Below are 7,826 nucleotides of genomic sequence, written 5' to 3' on the forward strand. Positions count from 1 at the left end.
GAGAAGTGAGGAGCGTCCGCCGGGACCCCCTCGGAGCAGGAGAAGTGAGGAGCGTCCGCCGGGACCCCCTCGGAGCAGGAGAAGTGAAGAGCGTCCGCCGGGATCCCCTCGGAGCAGGAGAAGTGAGGAGCGTCCGCCGGGACCCCCTCGGAGCAGGAGAAGTGAGGAGCGTCTGCCGGGACCCCCTCGGAGCAGGAGAAGTGAGGAGCGTCCGCTGGGACCCCCTCGGAGCAGGAGAAGTGTGGGATCCACCTCGGGGGCTGCGTGCAGCGTGGGATCCACCTCGGGGGCTGCGTGCAGCGACAGGATCTGGAGTAGACGTTTCTGGGTCTGTGGGCTCAGGACAGGTTGGGTCCTCACACAGCATGGATGATACAGAGGCTGCAGGAGATGGAAAAACTACGGGGACTGTAGTAGGCATGGGAGCGACCACAGGGGCTGCAGCTGTGAGACCCTCAGGAGCCAGGAGCAGGAACTGAGGAAGCACCGGGGATGTAGCTGGAGGCTCAGAGTCTCTAAAAGGACCCCGCAGCTTGTCTTCCAGGGACAGAGCAGTGAGAGTCGGGTTGCCTGCTGGGTCTTGGTTTGGTCTGGTCATTCTGTGATGATTTCTAGGCAGGAGACCCATTTGGTGCAGGCAGGCAGGCAAGACTCAAAGAATATAAATCAATAATTTATTATTTACAAAATAAAGATGGCTGACGGGGCAGCAAACTTACATAAATCATGGGGCAGGACACGAGGAGCATAACAGGCATCACAGTGAGACAATGACCAGACCATGAGGGATGCAGGCAAACAGACTTAAATACACACACACTAACGAGACTAACACAGAACACCTGTGAAACATCACAGGTGCAGACATCAGAGGGGGAGCAGACAAATATGGAACACTAGAGGGAGACAGAGACCAGGGAAAGCACAACTCCTACAGGCAGTCGAACCGGCCGGAGATCTCCTTCTGACAGACCAGTTTTTGGAGTTTCTTGAGGAAGTGTTGTGTCCCATTCTCATCTAATGTTCAAGGTTCTTTATTGTCATTCGCATCACATGTGGTACATGAGGTGGAACTAAACTGTGGACACAGGGTCCCAGTTTCATCCAACAAAAGCAAAAAAATAAATTGTAAAAAGAACCAGTAAAAAGATGGAGCAAACATCCGAAGCCCGGGTCTAACGACGCGCCTGTTGCTAACTAAATATTTAAATTGCAAGTTAAGTATTTAGTTTGTAAACTAAATATTTACCTTGTAAATTAAATATTTAGTTTGGAACTATGACATTTATAAATGTATGAATGACATGGTGAAAATATGACTTTGAAAAAAACCTAGTTTTTCTTATTAAAGGCTAAATAAACCAAACTATTACTGTTAAGTTTTGACTGTGTAACTTCACAAACGGCACCCCATAGATTAAATGTTATTTAAATGACAAGGTTTAGTGCAGGGATGCAGGACTGTAACAACCATTCAGTTTACAGGAATAAATAAGAACATGGTGAAAATAAAGAGTAACAAAAAGGCGATAGACAGCGTGTAACAGAAGAAACAGCATGAAGGAAACGTGAGGAAAGGATGCATTACTGCGTCAAATCAAACAATCCAGGAGTCAAGCTTTGAAAGGCAGCTCATTAGAAACCAGATAAATTAACATTAATACCATACCATACCAATTTATTCATATAGCACTTAAAACAGCAACAAGGCCAACCAAAGTGCTGTACAAAAGAACACAAACATGCACAGCAGACAGGAAAACATAAAATAGAAATACAGATACAAATAGCAGCAGAAGCTAACTAAAATGGCCAACAGAGTAGAGAACAGACCGGGCCAAAACAAATCACACCGTGTTAAAGGCAAGAGAATAGAAGTGGGTCTTCAAGCGAGACTTAAAGACTGAGAGTGTGGGAGCCTGCCGGACACTCAGTGGCAACTCATTCCACAGTCGTGGACCTGCAACAGAGAAAGCCCTGTCACCTCTGAGCTTACGACGGGTTTCTGGGACTGAGAGAAGCATCTGGTCTGCTGACCTCAGAGAGCGCGGTGGGGACATATGGCTGCAGAAGATCAGTGAGATAGGATGGGGCGGAACTGTTCAGTGATTTAAAAACATACGTGAGAATTTTGAAATGGATCCGAAGGTGAATGGGTAGCCAGTGCAGGGAGGCCAAAACTGGCGTGATGTGCTCTCTATAGCCTGTACCAGTTAAAAATCGGGCTGCAGCATTTTGGACCAGTTGTAGACGAGCAATGGAGGACTGACTGATTCCAAACAGAAGTGAATTGCAGTAATCAAGCCTAGATGTTATGAAGGCGTGGATCACTGTCTCAAGGTTCTTTTTGGAGAGTATAGGCTTCAGCTTAGACAGCCGTCTCAGCTGAAAAAAACAGGATTTTACCATCATGTTTACGTGACTGTTGAGTTTTAAGGACGGGTCCATTATCACCCCCAGATTAGTGACCTTTTGTTTCTCTAGCGGGGCTAGAGAGAAAAGGTCAATGTCATGGTTCATGAGTGAGCCACTGGGATGGAACAGCATGACTTCAGACTTCTTCTCATTGAAGCTTAAGAAGTTTAAAGCCATCCAGTCCCGGATGTCAGCCAGGCAGTCAAGAAGAGGCTGAATAGAGCGTGTGCCTCTGTGCCTCAGGGGGAAGTAAATTTGGCAATCATCGGCGTAGAAATGAAAGGGTATGTCGTGTTTGCGGAAGATAGCACCTAGTGGCAGCAGGTATAAAGAAAAGAGAAGGGGACCGAGGATGGACCCCTGCGGTACCCCCCACTGGAGCGCTGTCGATGCCAAACTAGAATCTTTGATATTGACACAGAAGGTTCTGTCAGATAGGTAGGACCCAAACCATTTAAGGGCTGACCCTGTGATGCCCACCCACTGCTCCAGTCTAGAAATGAGGATCTTGTGGTCGATGGTGTCAAAAGCAGATGTAAGGTCCAATAGGACCAACAGCACAGAATCACCTGCGTCTGTGGAAATGAAAATGTCATTAAAAACCTTCAGTAGAGCAGTTTCAGTGCTATGGCGAGATTTGAAGCCAGATTGGAATAACTCTAGGATAGCATGATCCCCAAAAAACTGTTTCAACTGAGACTCCACAATTTTTTCCAGTAGTTTAGAGGTGAATGGGAGTCTAGAGACAGGCCGGAAGTTGGACATGACTGAGGGGTCAAGGTTAGGTTTTTTCAGGAGGGGCTGGACAGCAGCATGTTTAAAAGTCTTTGGCACCACACCTGAGGATAAACTGCTATTCAGAATAGCGAGGATAAAAGGACCCAGGGTAGGAAAAACTTCCTTTAGTAGTCGAGGGGGGACCACATCAAAGGGGGAACCAGATGGTTTCATGCTGCACATTACCTGCTCCAGAGAGGACAGAGAGATGGGCTCAAAGTGGTCAAACACAGCCACACACTGAGATGGGATGGACAGATCATGAGCTGGTGGAGAAATGAGTGCCCGGGTGTTTGCCACTTTTTCTAAAAAGAAATGGAGGAAGTTTTCACACAGCTCAGTTGAGGCTTCCAGACTTGAAGGCTCACTGAGATGTAGAAATGAGTTCAGGGTGGAGAAGAGAACTCGGGGTTTGTTTGTTGGAGACAATTAAATTAAATCAGAGAAGAATTTACATTTGGCAGCTTTAACGGTTTTCTGATAGTGACGCCAACTCTCCCTTAACATTTGAAAAGAAACCTGCAGCCTGTCCTTCCTCCACCTTCGTTCAGCTCTGCGACACTGCCGCCTAACGGCTCGTGTGACGTCATTCAGCCAAGGCTCTGATTTAAGTTTCGTTTTTCTGGTCTTAAGGGGAGCAACACGGTCCAGAACATTTAAACAGGCAGAGTTGAACTGAGAGGTTAGCTCCTCAGTGGTAAGAGACACCGGGAACTGTTCGATCCTCTCATAATTAAATCCTTCATTAAAACGAGCAGCAGTGAAATGGTTAAGGGAACGCGTACGTGCAGGAACGCACGTCTTAGCAGTATGACAAGGGGGGGTGAAGTCAAACAATACAGGCATGTGATCTGAAAAAACATTGTCACCGATTTTCAAATTAGAAACAGAGACATCGCGTGTTAAAACGAGGTCCAGCGTGTGACCATGTTCTTGGGTGTGGCCGCTCACCTGCTGAGCTAAGCCAAAAGAGTCCAATAAATCCAGAAAGTCCTTCACTAAGGGCTTCTCCTGACAACACACATGCAAATTAAAGTCACCAATAAACAAAAAGTGAGTGTATCTCTGTGTGATATCAGCCAAAAAGTCAGAGAATTCATTTATGAAGTCCTTAGAACGAGGTGGGCGGTAGATGAGCGCACACAGGACCGGAGGAGAGTGTCCAAGTTCAAAGGCGCTCAGCTCGAAGCTGGCGCGTGACACCGCGATGGACAACTGTTTACAGGCAAAGTTTGCTTTAAAAACTGTTAATAATCCCCCCCCCCCCGCGCCGACCTGATGGCCGTGGGGCATTGAAAAACAGACAGTCCAGTGGTAGTAATTCCGCCAAGGCGCTGGACTCACCATCAGAAATCCAAGATTCCGTGACGAACAGAAAATCCAACTCCTCATCTTTAAAAAAGTCATTGAGGATAAACGTCTTGTTGGAAACAGACCTTGCGTTGATTAAACACATCCTGATATTGTCCAACACAGGCACAGCCGTGGATGGAGACGCACGCGCCAGCGGGCGCAGGTTATGAAGAACAGCTCCTCCTGGTCTGCTGGTGCGGCGCACAGGTAAACAACTCCAGGTGTTTCCATGGACTGAGCGCGCGGGCAGCTGGCCAGCAGCCGGGCCCCGGGAGCACCACGGGTCAGAGAGGAGATGATCAGATCCAGAGCGAGTCCTGAAAGAATAATCCACTCTTTGCCTCAGTTTCACCAAAATCCCTGCACGCTTCCCACGACGTCTGTGACGTTTCCTCCATGGAGAAAGGCCAGGGTCACGCAGAAGGAACGCAGGAATCTCAGATAGGACCGGTGGGGGAGAGTGCTGGCCGCTGTTCAAAAACTCCGCAGGAATTTCAGCAAACGTACGGAGCTCCAAAAGTGCCCGACGATCATACTGAAAATATGACTCGGCACACTGCACAAACCATTGTAAAAATAACAAAAATAAAATACAAGCAGAGAGCGAGAGACGGGCAGCCCTACACACCGGCGCCATCTTGGAGTCTCCTAATGAAACAAGTGACTAATAAATGTTCTGTCACAGGGTCTCGGGCTTTAGGCTGAATCTCTCAATCAGCAAACATCAGTCCAGATGTGTGAGAGCAGCTCTGAACTCCAGGTGTAATGGATAGAACGATGGTTACGTATTGTAACCCCAGATTCTATGAGTGTAAGCGTAGCCCTTTAAAAGCTGTCGCTATTGGGTTTACCTGCGCGCAGCGCGCCAAACACTGAAAACTTCTAGTCCACGCCCACCTGCTGTGTGGGCCCCACGTCCGTTATAAATTGCATCTGGACCGGAGCTTGACTCCCAAAGGCTTGCTCTTTTTCTTCAGCCTTTTGAGAGCCAGTGAGGCCCAATTTTTACCGGGCTGAACACTCATAGAATCTGGGGTTACAATACGTAACCAACATTCTATTTCATGGAAGCGTAGCCCTTTAAAAGCTGTCACTATTGGGTTTAAAGGGCGGAGCAGGATATGGTCCATGCCTCACTGGGTCTGTCCGAGAACCATAAAAACACCCTGATATCTGCCTAAACCTCTGTCTTTATTCAAGTGTAATTACTCACCATTGATCCATGCACCTGGTGCGCACTGGATTACAGGCGTGCAGCCTCTGAGCCTGATCTTAACTGAAGGAATGTTTATTCATATCAGACAATACAGGAATAGAAGAAGGAACATTTTCATTGAGGAAGAAGGAATTTTCCTGTTTGAACAAGTAACAGTAGAAAACGCCCACTAATAACGACAGAGCGAGGCTGTGTTGTTTTATTGTTTGTTGTTTTTATTTATTTCATTTAATTTATTATTTATTTTTGTTGTGTGATTGTGAACAATCACTCTGACATAACTCTGAGAACTGAATGCGTCAGTGAAGAGCTGGAGACATCCCGTAAATAAAAACGGATGAAAGGGGTCGGTGATGACCATGAAGCCACAGAGCAGATGTCCTGCACAGACACCTCTCTGTGTAGAGCTGTGGAGGTAGAAGTCCCTCTGGTGGAATGAGCCCTGAGTCCTTCAGGTGGTTGAAGGCCAGAAGAACTATAAGCTTATGATATAGCTTCACATAACCAATGTGACAGACGCTGGGAAGATAAAGGCTGACCCTGTGATCGTTCTCTGAAATGTACAAACAATTGATCGAATTTATGCATCGCGGCTGTGCGTGTCACATAACACCTGAGTACGGGTACTGGACAGAGCAGGTGAAACTGTTCCTCCTTCGTAGTTTTATGGGAAGCAAGGCCGGATTAACCATATGGGCAACTGCCCAGGGGCCCACGATCTCTAAGGGGCCCAGGGCAGTGAGGGCACAAGCAGAATATCTGGTTATCTCCTGCTTTACTTGGAGCTCTGCGCTGCATTTGTGCAGCCCCGCCTCCTCCCAGCTGCTGCAGCTCTGTTGTTTGTTTGTTTTCTCAATCTGTGCGACCTGTCAATCAACTCAGAAGGCGTGTCAGTAACTGACCAATCGACGACCTCAATTTGTCCCGAAGGTACACGCCCCTTACCTGCTGACAAACTCATAGTTTTTTTTTTATCTTTGAGAAACTTTTTGTTTAAATTAAAACAATAAGTTTGTATATATTGTGGGATGATTTTTAGCAGTTTTGCAGATTTTGAATCTACTTAATGAAGAATAGTTTGACTTAAAATCGTTCATCAAACAGGAAGGAGGGATTATTATCTCTCCTCTTACTACAGTGAATGTGGTACTTTGCTATAAGTACGACTATATTAATGGCATCAGAGAAAGCTGAGCTTCAGTTATCCACATAAAGTAAAATGACATCAGCATGAAAAGAAGGAATGTTAAGTTTGAGATTAATCCAGTTTCTGATGTCTGACCAAACACTTTGTATTGACATAAAAAAACATATTCGAGGGATTCATCTTCTGATTTACAAAAGACACACAAATCAACATCAAATTTAAATCTTATTTGCAGAAACATGGCTACAGGATATATCTTATTTATTATTTTAAAATGATTCTCCTTCACTTTAAGAGATTTAGACCATTTGATAAATTTAGAATGAGGAGAAGTCATTATGGTTTTATGATTTATATTGGGAGGTTTCTTGACGGAATCTTTGTTAAACTCAGTAAATCCTTTGTCGCAAACGTTCATTGATAATGAATAATTCCAGATGACCTGACTGAAAAATGTTGGATTGTATACCTGGAATATTGAGCATGGGCTTTGTTATTCATTGATAATCTTATTACATTTGAAGTCAACTAAGTTACAGATATTTAATTTTAATTTGGGCATCAAATCGTCACCTTTGAATAATATTTTTAAATCATTGAATCAGCTGTTGGTCAGGTTACTTCTTGTTGTGCCATTAGCTCTAAAATAGTTACTGAATCAAGTGTTTACTTCCATCCATCCATGGGGGTAGCAGCCTCAGTGGGGAGGCCCAGACTTCCCTCTCCCCAGACACTTGGACCAGCTCCTCCAGGGGAATCCCGAGATGTTCCAAGAGTTTACTTATGTAGGTAAAACTAGATGTTACACAACCATTAAAATACACCAGAATGCAGGAAATGGCATCTACTTTATTCAAAATTTTCGGGGGAGGACGCCCCCCATCAGTGTGTCCCCCACACACACATATAAATGCTTCT

The sequence above is a fragment of the Nematolebias whitei genome, chromosome 17 (assembly GCF_014905685.2).
Source record: "Nematolebias whitei isolate Nwh7 chromosome 17, NemWhi1, whole genome shotgun sequence".
In the NCBI taxonomy this organism is placed as follows: Eukaryota; Metazoa; Chordata; class Actinopteri; order Cyprinodontiformes; family Rivulidae; genus Nematolebias; species Nematolebias whitei.